The sequence below is a fragment of the Castanea sativa genome, chromosome 2 (assembly GCF_040712315.1).
Source record: "Castanea sativa cultivar Marrone di Chiusa Pesio chromosome 2, ASM4071231v1".
Taxonomy (NCBI): domain Eukaryota; kingdom Viridiplantae; phylum Streptophyta; class Magnoliopsida; order Fagales; family Fagaceae; genus Castanea; species Castanea sativa.
In genome coordinates this window covers 42,684,613-42,700,794 of record NC_134014.1, presented here as the reverse complement: position 1 = coordinate 42,700,794, position 16,182 = coordinate 42,684,613, and the positions used below count along the sequence as shown (strand labels likewise).

The 16,182-nt window shown below is 34.3% G+C and overlaps 1 pseudogene; it reads left to right on the top strand.

Annotated features, from left to right (window-relative positions):
• Positions 1-5,087: 5,087 nt before the first annotated feature.
• LOC142626103 (putative cinnamyl alcohol dehydrogenase) lies at positions 5,088-7,851 on the top strand (annotated as a pseudogene).
• The last annotated feature ends 8,331 nt before the right edge of the window (positions 7,852-16,182 follow it).

The following is a 16,182-nucleotide window of genomic DNA, read 5'->3' as shown; positions in this document are numbered from 1 at the left end:
TACTAACATCTCGACTCTTAGAGAGTCGATTTTGAGCCTATAAATCGACTCTTATATACTCGACTTTCATGGTCTGATCACATCTGATGTGGCGATTTTTCCACGTGGCGGCCACCTAGAAATCGAGTCTCTAAGAGTCGATTTATATATCGACTCTTAAATACTCGGTTTACATGTGACGTGTACAACATGTGGAAGTTATTGAAGTGTGTTGAGCCACCTGGAAATCAAGTCTTTGAGACTCGATTTCTAATAGGGGTTTTTCAAAATTAAGCCAAGTCTAGCCTCTCGCACAGACCTGTCCTCTCTCTCGCGCCTCTCTCCACTCTCTGTCACTCACCCTTTCACTCTCCCTCTCGCGCCTCTCTCACAAGCTCTCCACCTGACCTCTCTCTCGCGCCTCTCTCCACTCTCTGTCACTCACCCTCTCACTTTCCCTCTCGCGCCTCTCTCACAAGCTCTCCACCTTCTCACAGTCGTAGCTCTCCACCCACTGCCGCTAGTGGTGCTTCTCACTGGCATCAAAACGGTTGGTGCTTCTATTCTTTATTTCATTTTTTTTTATTTTTGTTTCGATTTTTATTTGTTTTCTAGACAACACTAGCTGAATAGCATTTTGGTTTGACTCTCCATTCAGGGTATTTTTCTTTGGTAGCTTAACCATCCTTATTTCAACCTTTGTCAGTTCCTGAGTATAAGATACAATTCGGCAATCTCTTAAATTAATAATCCAATGAATTTTATTAATCTTTTCCTACCTTCTGTGATTATTTTGTGGTTAATAGTTAATACCATTAACTTTAGTTGACATTAATCGAGTAAAAGGGTTTCACAGGCTCTTCCAGCCACCTTACTTAAAATTTTGTGCATGAATGCAGCTGCACAAGCCGACAACTGAAGATTTGGTTTTCGCATCTATGGCTCTGAAGAAAATGCATTGAACGATAATTGCAGGGAGTATTTTGTCATCTTCAGCCACTGTTTGTGTAATACTTATTCTAAAGCAGTTTCTTCTATTGAAATTAAGTAATTACTCATCTCTATAAATCTATCTGCCTCTCTCTGTCAATATCTGTCTATTGTCTATCCATATACCTGCTCAATGTGTATTGAGATGTCTATGTGTTCGTGCATGAAGTAAATTTGCTGTGTTTATCTTCATAGGTCTCAATCTAACAAGTTTCCGATTGGTATAGGACTTATAGCTCATCATTTTCATTCCAAAAGAAAGCCCCAATTAAGTCTTTCACTAGCATTTTCTCCATAAAAGATTTTGCAGTTTTCAAGAAAAAATAATTTGATGCTCCAAAATATGTGCCTGTAGCAAAAATTTTCTCAAACCTCCCCTCTACTTTCCAAAATATGCGTATATTATCAATGCACGCTTCACCGCCTCTTTATTTGCAAAAGTCAACCCTTTATTAAAATGCATCCCATCTTCCCAAGTAGAAACAAATGGTATCTGAAGACGTGAAGGATCAACCATATTTTCCCAAGTATTTGCGGAGAATGACTCGGCAGGAGGTGTGTAGGCAGTGGTCGTATTTGTAACATGCTGGACACCAATATCATCGTCCGCATCACCTTCATCATGGCACTCCATATTTTCCTCTTCAAAATTGGGAGCAAGTTCATGGTCATCCACATCCTTCTCAAAGTCGCCTCGCTCAATCCTCTCTTCGTACTCATCCATATCATCGAGTTTTTCATCATTATTCGCAAAATGATCTTCGTCCTCCACCCCTAAATATGTCTCTTGAGGTTGAAGTGTTTCACTAGTATTGGCAGCATAATCTTGAGATGGGAATGTGTAACCTCCCATTGTAGTGCATCCATCGTCTAATTGCAAAGATGTAGTTGTTTGTTGCTGCAACTCCTCGACATCAACTTCTGCGAGTGGCTCGGAACTTACGTACAACTCAGCAGCATTTACTTGTGGCATTTTATGGATTCTATTAAACATGACCTTTACATGTTTATCTTCTTTGATCGCCATGTACTTGTAATTTATCCGCTCATGAAGGACTTCTTGTGGGTAACGATATAAAATATTTATGTCATAACAAGTAGGGCTCAAACTCAGTTCTTTCATTATTTTCATCTTTAAATCATTCAATGTCTTCAACTTACGACGTATCATCATGTAATAGCATTCGATACTCGGCCCTTGAAATGCGAATTCGTCAATCTGTTCAGGATTGAAAAGGGGACCACCGTAGTATACATTTATGTCAATATTCTTCAGAGATTGTGAACCTATTAGAGTCAAGGGTAATATGTTAGTGACATATTTTAACACAATTACAAAACATTTTTATGTACTCAAAGTAGGAAAATTACAACTTCTTACATCCAACACACCCCACATTTGCATATACTCACTCCACATCACATACAAACACACTCAATCATTATTATTTCATACTCAAACAAATAAAAAAACTAAAGACAACACTTACCCCCACTACAAAATTTCAAATCATTCTAACAAAAAAATAATAACAAATATTAAACCAAACGACAACAAAAATAGCCATGATAAAAGCCTAACAATACAAATATATATCTTAAATATTTTTTACTTCTTATAAAAAAAAATTAAAAAAAAAGCCTAGCATATATACACTAACTTGTTACATCATATGCATATACAAACCCCACATTAACATATATACTCAATCATTACCATTTGTTTCTAAACCAAAAAAAAATTCATTAATCATACTCAAATTTAAAAAAAAAAAAACTAAATGCACAAATATTCAAATCATTCTATAAAAAATATAAAGAAAAATTACAAACCAAATAAAAAAAGTAATGATACATACCCATAAAAAACCTAACATTACATATATGTAACTAACAACTACCCATAAAAAAACCCTAACATTACATATATGTAACTAACAACTATTCAAAAAAAAAAAAAAACTAACAACTAGAGAGAGTGTATAAAAACCTTACTTGACATGAGAATGTGTAAATGGAGGGTGAGTTTGATTTGAAGTTTTCTATGAGAGTGGGAGAGAGAGAGTGAGAGAGAGAGAGGAAGAGAGAGCTGCTGGATTTTGTTTTGCAATGGCAAACGACAGACCTCAGAAACTTATTATTGGGTGATAAAAAGCAGCTGCCCTAGCCACGTGGACTAAAGTGGACCAAACATTGCAAATCGAGTCTCTGAGACTCAATTTCCTGCACAAGTAAATCGAGTCTCTAAGACTCGATTTCCAGGTGGCCACCACGTGAAAAATGGCCACATCAGATTTGATCAGAGCATGGAAATCGAGTCTTAAAGACTCGATTTTTAGGTTGAAAATCAACTCTCTGAGAGTCGAGATGTTAGTATGTTATATACTTTCCTTCCGGAGCCTACTAACTATATTCTTTAGCATCCATGCCTAATGGGCCATTTTCTCCTTAATAGTTTGTTGAACTTTGTACTATCCTTTCAAAATGGTCCACATTGTTTAAAAGCTTTCATTTTACCCCTTTTTTCTAGAACGAAATATTCTTCTGCTGCCAACTATTTCACTGCTTTTTTTTTTTTGTTATAAATGTGGTGTAATAAAGTGTGAGTGGTAAAAAATATCGTGATTCTATGTGTAACTAATAGGTAGTTATTCATAATTTATCATGTCAGAATTCTAAAAAATTTGTAAAATAGAAGGCTAGAATCACTTTTAAGTACTTATATTCTTTGTTGTTCATAGCCTAACTCCCAATTCTAAAGGCACCCTAGAAATTGGATCGAAACTTCTCTATCACCAAACAAGCATAAAAGAAGCAAATAAAATATTTGAATAATCAATTCATTCCCACTGGAAACAATAGGAGTCATCTGAGTTACAACTTGCATGGCTCTTTGGTAGAAAAGAATAACATGTACAAAGACGGTCACCAAAACATTGTAGCCAATTCTCACAAAGGCAATGGAGGTAAAATGATGTTTTGGTTCACTTGGGCCTGTTTGGTATTATAACTCAAAACTCATATTTTTACATTTTAAACAATTTTACACATTTTTTCACCTACACAAATTTTAAAATACTACAAAAATTTCATTTCAAACTACTCAACCCAACACCCTCTTGGTTTCTGTAAAAGTCAGGGCATTAGAATAATATCACATTCTCAAAATAATAGTATAGATAATAACACATTCATATCAAAAAAAGCGCACAACAATTTTTATGAATTAGCAATTTTTCTACTATTTGTGCCTGAGATATATCTTTTTACTTATTACGTAATAATAATTTACCAACTTGGTAGTTATGAGTATTTTTAACCTCTAAACTTATTTATTAAGCTTATTTGTTGAAGTGTTTATTTCGATGACATGTGCAATGACCAATGAGGATGAGGTATCTACTTTGGTCTCTCATACCACTAAGGTCCAACGGAGACTTGAAAATCAACCATTGTTTCTGCAGTTCGGTTCATGTCAATCACATAATTAGAATTATGATTATAAAATGGGGGCAAAATAATGATAATAATTGTTTTGGATTTATATTTTTGAGAGGAGAGGGATTTGGATTTATAACCTGATTGGTCAAGAAAACCTGTAAGTTATCACCACGAAATTTGAAAACATTTTTAGAAAGAATTGATAACTGACATAAAATTTTTTAAAAGCATTTTTTCACGTCAAGGTATTTTGATTGGAATAGTAATATCAATTTTACTCGAATTTGAAAAAATATTTTTAGGCGCACTAACCAAATAAGTTATAAAAAATTTGGTATCACACTTTTTCATTTTTTGAGATATTTTTAGAAAAAGTGACTAGAGTCGCAAAATTTTTCACAACATTCTTTTGCAATTCGTAATTGGTCATGGCCGCCACTGATGCCTTGCCTGCATTATTATTATTATTATTATTATTATTATAGCAAAGCCTGCATTATTTAAGTGCGGTATTTTGACTATTCTATGGGTGGAATGCAGTGCACCTCCTTAATAGAGTTCTTTTAAAAATAATTTTTGTTTGAATACATTAAAGAATTGCGAGTACCAAGGCCAAGACTCAAAGACCATGGAGCTTTCCATGGATATAAAATGCCAGTACAATCATACCGCACATTCATGTTTCTGAGTACAGTCTTCTCTCTCTCTCTCTCTCTCTCTCTCTCTCTCTCTCAATTTTTCTGTTTAGCGTCTTGTTTTGAAGCATAACGAATGGAGGGAAGAAAGGTCATTGGTTGGGCTGCTAGAGACCAATCTGGACACCTCTCTCCTTACTCCTTCACTCTCAGGTTCCTCTCTCTCTCTCTCTCTTTCTCTCTCTCTCTCTAGTCTCTTCGGTGAGTAATTCATTTTTCTATGCTTTTGTTAAACAGGGAAACCGGTCCAGAAGATGTCGTATTCAAGGTTTTGTACTGTGGGATGGACCACACAGATCTTCATCAAATGAGGAATGAGATTCACTCCACTAACTATCCTTTGGTCCCAGGGTAGGCACCTTTTCTTTCTCCAATTACATAATTCGCTTACAACTTTAAAGACCAAAATCAGAGAACCACACCTTGTATATTTTTAGGTTGATCATGCTACTATGCTTGAAATCTGTCTCTTAATTTGTCAATCACGTTTATTTGATTTGAAGGCATGAAGTGGTGGGAGAAGTTGTGGAGTTGGGATCAGAAGTAAAAAAGTTCAGAGTTGGAGACATAATAGGAGTTGGGTGTATAGTTGGGTCTTGTGGGGAGTGCTTTTCTTGCAAATCAAACATTGAGCAATACTGCAACAACAGAATCCTCACTTACAACGGCACATACAAAGATGGAAGACCCACTCAGGGAGGCTTCTCTTCTGCCATGGTTGTTCATCAAAAGTATGTGCAAGCAGCAAACTATTAATATTGTTGTTCTTAAAAATAATTAGATTTTACCCAATTAATTACTTTGATATGGGTCCATCAATCAATTGATTGATAATTGATATTATTCATCAAAACAGTTGCGAAAAATATCTGCCCCTAGACTTAGTGATTAATATACTTGAGGCATTGCAGGTTTGTGGTGGGGATTCCTGAAAAATTAGCACCGGAGCAGGCAGCGCCGCTACTTTGTGCTGGGGTGACAGCTTATAGTCCCTTAAAACAGTTCAATAGGTCTGACAAGGTTGTCAAGGCTGGAATTTTAGGTTTAGGAGGAGTTGGTCATCTGGGTGTTCTAATAGCAAAGGCAATGGATCATCATGTAACTGTTATAAGCTCTTCTGATAAGAAGAGGGTGGAGGCATTAGAACACAGATGCTTTTCTGGTGAGCTCCAACAGTGCTGAGATGGAGCAAGCAGTGAACAGCTTGGACTATATCCTCGACACTGTGCCGGCTGTGCATCCTTTGCAATCCTACCTTTCACTTCTCAATGTTGACGGGAAGCTAATTTTAGTTGGTGTAGCTCCTAATCCTCTGCAGTTTGATTCAGTGGACTTAATCCTAGGTATGCCTGATCCCCACTGGCGGCTCCAAAGTTAGAGTCAGGGTGGTCCTGTGTGACCACCTGTCCTGGAAAAAAAAGTCATTAATATATATAAAATTTAAAATTTTTATGATTATTTTACTTAAAAAAAAAGGGTGGCCATCTTAGATTTTTTTTTTTCAAGTAAAATATAATTAAACTTTGGGCAAAGTTTAGCAATAAACTTGATTGTAGATTAAGACTATAACTACACTCAAATTTTTTTTATTAGATATGAATTTTAGCAGTTTTACAATTAGATTACATTTTTTTTCTTCTTATATTCTTCATACTTGCAAAACTTCAAGAAAATTAAAGATAAATAGCTTATGTTATCAATTAAATGTTTAATTTTCTAGTTTTTAAGTCTAAAATTATACGTAAAAAATAAGTTTATGGATTAAATAATAAATGACATCTGATTGACATGTGTTTTAAGAATATAAAAAACATACAATTCAACAGTTAGATTTTCAAAATATGAAGTCATGTTAATTTGTTTAATAAAAGTTGTAGTTTTAAGCTACAACTAAGTTTATAGTTAAACTTTGGTCATTTTAACAATATATTGAGCATTTACAAACAAAAAGAAAAATTCAAGAAAATTTTTATTCAACTAAAATTTTGAAAGAGATAAGCTTGCAGCATTGATAATGAGATAAAACTGTCTTTTTTATTAAATATTGTATGATTTAAGTTTTTTAATGACCAGTTGACCACCCTAAATTCTTGGAGCCGCCACTACTGTTCCCTTTACAAAGTTAAAATAACATGTGTAGGACCTACTTTGTTTCTTATATTCAAACAATCTTCGCTAATTTGTTCAATAATGGAGACCAAAATTCCATTTTATGCTTGCCATATGTTTAGACAGGATGTCATAGCATGGTGTGGCACTGACTAGATAATAAAACCTTGTCCTAGTTAAATATCTTCATAAATTTGGGTGAACATTGTTATGAACAATAATGGCAACTTTCTCTTGCTATATAGGAAAGAAGACCATATCTGGGAGTTTCATTGGAAGTATAGAGGAGACGCAGGAGATATTGGAGTTCTGGGCTGAGAAGGGTTTAACATCAATGATAGAGGTAGTAAAGATGGATTACGCGAACAAGGCATTTGAAAGAATGGAAAGGAATGATGTGAGGTATAGGTTTGTGCTGGACGTGGCTGGCAGCAACATGGAATCTTGAAGCCCATATTTGTGCCTACATTGTAAAATTTTCTGTTTGCAATGGCAGTTTCATTTCAAGAATAAAATTTTCTGTTTCATTTCAAAAATAAAATCGTTGAGCCACGTCAACGTAGCATTCAGACTACTTTGGTCAATTTCAATTGTAAGACCTATTACTAAATAAGTTAATTTAATTATTTTGTCTAAATCTATTAGTACATAAAGTCATTGAAGCATTTTTTTTAAAATTAATATTAATCAATTATAGTTAGATCTTTTAAATAATGCATCTTAGGAATGTTTTTATCTAAATTTGTAATATAAAAAGTACATTTAAACGATGTCGTTTACTAACTAAAAAATTTATAAACTGACATGATTGGTTAGTTTTATATGAACAACATAATAAAAAAATTCATAATTATTTTTTAGTAATACTATAGTTAGTACAAATTTTACTACATATAAATCTTATAAATCTATATTTTATTTCATATCATATCATATACTATATAATATAAGTTGAGCTTAGAAATCATCGTTGTGCCAAGTGGCTTCACTAAATTGCAGTAATTTTTCAAGTTGTACGGTGTTGTACCAAGTGGCTTCACCAAATTACATTTATATTTTGGATAAAAACATTATTTTAGATAGAGACAACGGCTTATTTGCTCTTATCAATTTCTTTAGATAAAACAACAATAATTGCTTTAACAAAATATGCAACATACATCTAAGTTTCAGTTGATTGAGACAACAACTTATTGTTCTTATTAATTTTTTAAAATAAAAATAACAATAACTATTTTAACAAGACATGCAACATGTATCTCAGTTTCAATTGATAGTCTTATTAAAAAAAGTTACAATTGATAGAGACAACAACCTATTTGTTCTTATCAATTTTTTTAGATAAAGTAACAATAAGTATTTTAACAAAGCATGCAACATGCATCTAAGTTTCAGTTGATAGAGACAATAACTTATTTGTTCTTATCAATTTCTTTAGATAAAGTAAGAATAACTATTTTAACAAAATCAATCATGAAATTTCTATTCACACAAAAGATTGGAAAATTCAAGTTCAATTTCTCTAAAGCTTAAAGAATGAAAGATATATAATACCAAGCCACTATGTAGTAATTGAAGAGACCATCTATGTGTAGTGTGACTTGTTTAAAACTTTAAATTGCATATAAATGAATAGTTTTATTGATTGCCACGTAATGGGTTGGAAAATGTAACTCCAAACAAATATTGTTTCATATAATATTTCCTCGACGAGAGGGAAAACAATGAGCATGAAAGCATTTTACAGAGTCTTGATAGCAAGCTTTGGCATGACGAAAGGGCTAGCAATAATAGCTAGAAAAAGCGCAGTGGAACAATAGCACAATTGCAAGTACTCCTCAGGAAATTTGCTAGATTAGTCCAATTCCAATTGATCGCTTTTACAAATCCAGTCAACCCTCTCTATGGCCCATTTAGCTCCGTTTCCTCATCGCAGCGGGTGGTGGTGATGATGGTGATGATTATGATGGTGGTCATGCTCGTGGTTGTGGTCATGATTGCTGGCCTTAGCGACGTAAGGGAGTCGAGAGAATTAACGACCTTGGAAATTGAAAGGAGGAGAAAGGGATTTGAAGCGAAATATGGGAGAATGGAGGGTTTGATTGCAAATAGGTTTGGAAAATGAGTTGACTTGAAGGTGAGTTTTGTGACTTGGAAGTGTGTGGAATTTTGTGGCATCGATTGGATAAGGGAGGGTTTCCATTTCATGTGAAGGGTTTGGGGATTTGCGATTAGGGCTTCTCAAGCCATGGTTCAAGTTCGACGAACAATGAGAGAGAGAGAGAGAGAAGTTAGTTGCGGAGTCTAGTGCAATCAGAGTCAAAGATACTTTGTTTATAGTGTGCTTTGACTTAACTAACCAATTACAAGCTTGGGGTGTTGTTATGACATCCACACTTCACCATATGCTCATTCCACTTGCCTAGGGCTTATATGAAAATGTCAGTTTCACTAAAGAAAGTGTCATTAATAGTTTTTTGAACTCTAAGATTGTTTGAAATCTTTCATTTTACTCATAATTTTTAGCACAAAAAAATCTACTACCTCAAACTATTACACTACTTCTTTGTCACAACTATTATGCGTTAGAGTTTGAATGGTGGGTCTATATGTAACTAGGGGTGGTCACCTCACCATGTGGCATGTGGAAGGTGTAAGTCTCGGGCTGCCATCGCTCCACTAAGGCCGTTATCATCCCATGATCAATCTCTCTACCTGGGGTCTTAAGGAGTCCCTCCAAACAACTCCCTTAATTATGTCAACCACACAGACATCCACCATTGGCTCTAGATTAGTATACTCTTCATTATGACTGCGGCAGATAAGTACCCCTAGATCCTGCACACGATAGAACCATGGAATAATATAGAATTTATATAAAGTTATACTATGGAAAGTTAAACGACATAATGTGTGTCTACATTCTTTGAATGAAATGGGGTACCATATGAAGGATAGAATTCATATGAGTTTTAGTGTTGTGTTTTACTTACCCATTCCAAATAGCATCTGATCGATGTCGGGCTTGCAGAGTCAACACCGAATCATCAATGAGTCTAGGCCGTGCAACCTCAATCTTGTCAGCATTCACAGCAGCCATACTGCACAAGAATGATAAGCCGTTAGTTTGATAAATGAACACACAAGAATCACATTACAATTAAAACCAACTAATCATTCTATCAACTTCCATTGTTATTATTATAAAGGTTGAAAAAACTTTCATACTAGAAATATGCTGACCTAGCTCATAGCTTGAACTAACACCCTACCTTTGCTTCATAAACACTTAGTACCAACTCCCCAAAACGGTGAGGTAGTTCAACTTCCATTATTATAGTCTAAAGCCTTGTAACTTTTAGTTACATTATCCAATTCTATCATGAAGGGAAAACTAGTTTCGAATCCCCCATATCATTTAATAGTTAGCAAAACAAAATTTCCTATATTTTTCTTTTCTTTTCTTGGTAACATTTACAATCATAAACTAATTAATAAGCTAGTTGACATTAACTCCATGATTAATTGGTGAGATCAGATTTGGCTTTGATGTTGCTTATATTTTTAAGGTTAAATGTAGATGTACACGTTTGTGGGGGAAGCATATTAGAAATAAAATAGTTATTTCTATTTGTTTTAGATATTATAATTGTAAGGACATAATTTGCACTCGGACCCAACCGTGTGAAGGGTGCAGGCCCAAAAGGCCTTATACAATGAAATTTGTAGAGCATGAGCTTGAAACCTAGGTTTTATGGATATTAGATAACAAGTATGGTGGGCTAGATTGCCAATACATGCGCAATGAAATGATTATATGACATAAATTCTCCTCGGACGTAAGCCAATGATAACTTATATTGCTTTTCATTCTTTTCACAATAGATTATAGTTGAAGGTGGTGTGTACAGTGATTTTCTCTTTCTATTTTGTCGATTCCTTTTCTTGAATGCCACCGTTTCCTCTCATATTCTCTTCATTTTTCCCACCATCTTCCACGTATGGACCAGATCACCAATCTAGATATTTGTCCCATCCACCGTCTTCTTGAGGCCCTCAAACAATAGCTGTAACACTGCTTACCCCTGTTTAGAGGTTATTTTCTCATTAATGCGGCCAGAGAGATAGGTGTAGAGTCTTTAATGCGGTAATAGCAGCTTTCTCTAAGATATTTCTTATTTACTCCTTTTCTATGTGTCTTTGCAGAATCCGTCTTCATTGACCATACCTCCCAAAACTTCATCACAAACATTGTGATGAACAGTATATTCTCCACGTCGTATAGCAGAGAATATGCCCCTCCTCGGACCATTCCCACTTAACTTCTGTCGCAATAGTTTGCTTGTGGGCCTTTGAGTCCAATATCTTTATTATTACTAAACCCTTCTCGGACAGGTCAATATCCTCAGATCAAGCCCAAGGCCCAAGAACATATTCTGACCCTTCTGCCCCCACAATAACAATCTGTAGATTTTGTGTAAAATGGTTTTGTATAATTTTATGATTTTGTGTAAATGGTTTCTATAACTGTTAAGTAAGAATATATAATTATTTTTCTAAGTGAAGATCAAGGGAAAACTAGCTAGTTTCAAACCCCCCATCTCCCCTTATGATAAGGAAAACAAACTTTCCTATCATTTTTTTAAAAAAAGTAAACTAATTAATAAGCTAGTTGACATTTACATATTCTATCTTCACTTGAAAAAATAATTATCTATTCTTAACAGTTATAAAAACCATTTACACTAAATCATAAAATTATACAAAACCATTTTCCACAAAATCTACAGTTTTGTCATAATATCGAAAGCAAATAGAAATAGGTATTTTATTTCTACCTATTCAACCTTAAAAATATAAACAATATCAAAGCCAAGTCTGTTCTCACTTCTCACCAACCAAGACCAAAAGTAATTAATTTATACTAAAGTTTTACCTTGGTGGCTCATCCCCATCTGTAAGAGACTAAAAGTTCAATTTATAATCTCTTTTTGATAAACAAAAGTCCATTTTATATTCACATCCATAATAATCAATTAATTTCATACACTCAGTGACTCAAGCTTTTCACATTTGTTTTTTGTACTCACATCTACAATAAAAGACAGCTGAATAGTGAAATTGTAACATAAACTGTCATTCTAAATAAACCTCAGACCCATTATTGACATTTACACATCCTCCATACCTCTTTATATAGCCCTCAGTCTCTCTATTCAAATTGAAAATAAAATCATAGTATGAAGTTAAAATCATAGGGGCATGGATTAACCTATGAATAAGGAGAGTTAAAGGTTAGGAAATGAGTGTTAAATGACATTGACTCTCATATGAAAGGAACATTTAATGAAGCACAGAGGAGTTGTGAGATGACAACAACACAACCGAAACCTAATTCCTTAGTCCACGTTTTTGTGTAGGCGCTGTTTTGTGACCCTATATGTAGGCAAAATATTTTGAATGCCTAGTACTGGAGAAAATGGGCATTTGTCCATTTCGCCAAAACTTTTCAGTAAAATACCCCATATCTAAAACTAATTAGGGAGATGCTCATATTTTGAAACTCGATTTTTGGACAATCAAGTTATAGCAAACTGAAAAATTAAAAAAAAAAAAAAAAATTTGGTACTCAAGTTCCTTGAAAAAATTCAAGTGGAACTTGAGTACTTTATATGGTACTCGAGTTCCAAAAAAAAAAAAAAATTCTAAGTTCACGTTCGCTATAACTCGATGTACCAAAAATCGAGTTTTACATTTGAAACTCGATATTTAGAAAATCGAGTTTCAAAATAAGGATATTTCCATAATTAGTTTCAGACGTAGGACATCTTGCTGGATTTTAAAAAAAGAAAGGGCAAAAGCCCATTTTGGCCGCCTAGTACTAGCTTTTAACTTATGCTTAGTTTTGTGGTTCTTACTACTATTACAACAGAACCCACTGCTATAAAATTGATCTCACTATATGCCAAATCAAATTTAACTCTTACAAGCTATTATTGAAATGAAATGCATATCATAGAATAATGCATAGAAATTTGATAGAAGATCCATCCAACTCACATTGCATATCACAGAACAATGCATTTCAAATTTGATAGACATTTGAAATGTGTTCCCTTTTTTTGACAAAATACAAGATAGAAATTTGATTTGCTTGATATACATGATTCAATGATTTAAGCATATGTCAACAGTTCAACCCACCAACACAAAAAAGCATAAAAAAAAAAAAAATCAAACCCACCAAACAAAAAAAGCATTTAACAAGATGGATTACCTGGTGTTTCACGAACTTCTAAAGATTGTGGGTTTCAACATGGGTAGTGGGTTTCAGTGAGACAAAGTGTTTGGAGTGTTTGGGTGAGTGTGTGGGTTTATGGGGAAGAGCTGAGGACGACAAATTTCCTTGTTTAGAATTTGGTGGAGGACGACGATTGAGAGTGTAGAGGAAGAATGAGAGTGAGGAATTGAGAGTGTCTATGTGGTGAGTGTGAACGAGTGAGAGTGGAGAGTGGTGAGTGAATGATAGCGTTAGAGTGTGAATGAATTAGAGGGGAATTGTGCCTTTATGAAATCGAGCCTCTAAAGGTTGAGTTCTGATGGACTCCACATAGAAAAAAACCAAATTAGAACACAGAAATCGAGCCTTTGAGGCTTGAGTTTTTAGGGGTAAATTGAGTCTCTGAAACTCAAGATGCTAGTTTAGTATATAGTTTCAAAACGTTGCCAACGAACTATATAGTCTGGGAATTGGTGTTAATTGCCAATTTTTCCCTAAAAGAAACAAATAAAATATTTAAATAATCAATGCCTTCCCATTGTAAACAATAGGAGTCAATTGAGTTACAATTTATGAGGCTGTTGGCAAAATAGTTTAACATGTAATCCAATAATAATGAGATAAAATAAGATTGGTATAGGAAAGATTATTAAATACAGCGCACCTTTAGTGTGATGATACTCCACAAGTTTAAGTTCTTGTGAGGTAGAAGGGCAAGAGCATAGGTTCAAGTTAGTAAAAAGGAATTTTACACACATATACATGCAATTAGATTATGATAGAGTAGATTTCTAAGACGACATAATATTAATCATGTTTTACATTAATCTCAATTGAAGGTACCATCAATGGGCCAGTCAATAAGAGATACAAACATTTATGGGAAGAATGCTATCTCCAAATATAGCTGTAGAATAAGGCACATATACGATATACCCATAGACACTTTGAAGACAGTCACCAAAACATCATCCAATTCTCATGGGGTTTATGGAATAATGGGAATGAGGTAAGGAATGGTGGGGCAAAGAAAAAGGTGCAGGCAGTAATTTATTGTGCTTTGGATTATTTGGTGGAGTACCAGGCCAGTCAAGCAGCCACAATTATGCAGGAAGTGAAATGCCCTGCATCGTGGTCCCCTCCTCCTCCAAATTCTTACAAGATAAATGTGGATGGTGCTGTTTTTGCTGCTCAAAAATCGGCTGGAGTGGGAATTCTTATTCGGGATGATGGTGGCAGGCTGATTGGGGCTTGCAGCAAGATGATGTTAGCTCCCATTGGTGCAATTGAGGTTGAAGCGAAGGCCATAGAGGTTGGTTTTCAATTTGCAAAGGATATGCTCATTTAGGATTTTGTGATTGAATCAGATTCCCTAACTTTGGTCAATGCACTTAAGGAAATCTCGCCTCCCCCTTCTGCTGTTGCTGCACTGATGTACTGCTCTCTAGCTGCTTCACATGAGTTCCGTGGGGTAGTCTTTTCACATGTAGGAAGGCAGGGCAATAGGCCCGCTCACATTTTAGCAAAACATGCCCTTCACATTGTTGATTTCTCAGTTTGGATTAAAGAAATTCCTTGTTTTCTTGAACAAGCTCTTCTTCACGATGTTATTGTTGACACAAAATAATGGAATTGTTTGCAGTTTCTCATCAAAAAAAAAAAAAAAAATTCTCACCCGGTACAAAGGCAACAGAGGCAAAATGATGTTTTGGTTCACTCAACTTCTGTAAAAGTCATGGCATTAAAGCAATATTACATTCACATAAAAAAAAAAAAAAATTTTGACACAACAATTTTTATGTTTTAGCAATTTTTTTACTAATTGTGCCTGAGCTTACTACTAATATTATATCTTTTTACCTATTATGTAATAATAATTTACCATCTTGGTTGTTATCAAAAATAAAAAATAAAAAATTTACCATCTTGGTAGTTATGAATTTTTTTGCCCTCTAAACTTATTGATTAAACTTATTTGTTGAAGTGTTTATTTCCATGACGAGTACAATGACCAATGAGGAAGAGTAATCCATTTTTGTCTCTCATACCTCTAAGGTCCCATGAACACTTGAAAATCAACCATTGTTTCCGCCGTTCGGTTCAAGTCAATCAGATAACTAGAATATGATTAAAATGGGTGGAAAATAATGATAATAATTGTTTTGGATTTATATTTTTGAGAGTGTTTTGGATTTATAACCTGATTGATCCAGAAAACCTATTAGGTAAGGACACAAAATTGGTAACATTTTTAGAAAGAATTGATAACTGACATAATATTTTTTTAAAATTTTTTCATTGTTTGGAATAATATCAATTTTACTTGAATTTGACAACATTTTATTGAGGTGCACTATAGAAAAAAGTTATATAAAAATTTTGTAACACAATTTTCCTTTTTGAGATTCTTTTATAACTGCATCTATTGAATTTTAAATCGTTCCTCATAATTTGATCATGGCCGCCACTGATGTCTTGTCTGCATTATTTACGTGTGGTATTTTGACTATCTTCTGAGTGGAATGCAGTGCTCCTCCTTAATAGAGTGCTATTCAAGTTATTTTGTTTGAATACATTAAAGAATTGCAAGTAGCTAGTAAGGCTAAGACTCAAAGACCATGAAGCTTTCCATGGCTATAAATTCCCAGTACAATCATACCGTACCTTCACGTCTCTATTTCTCTCTCT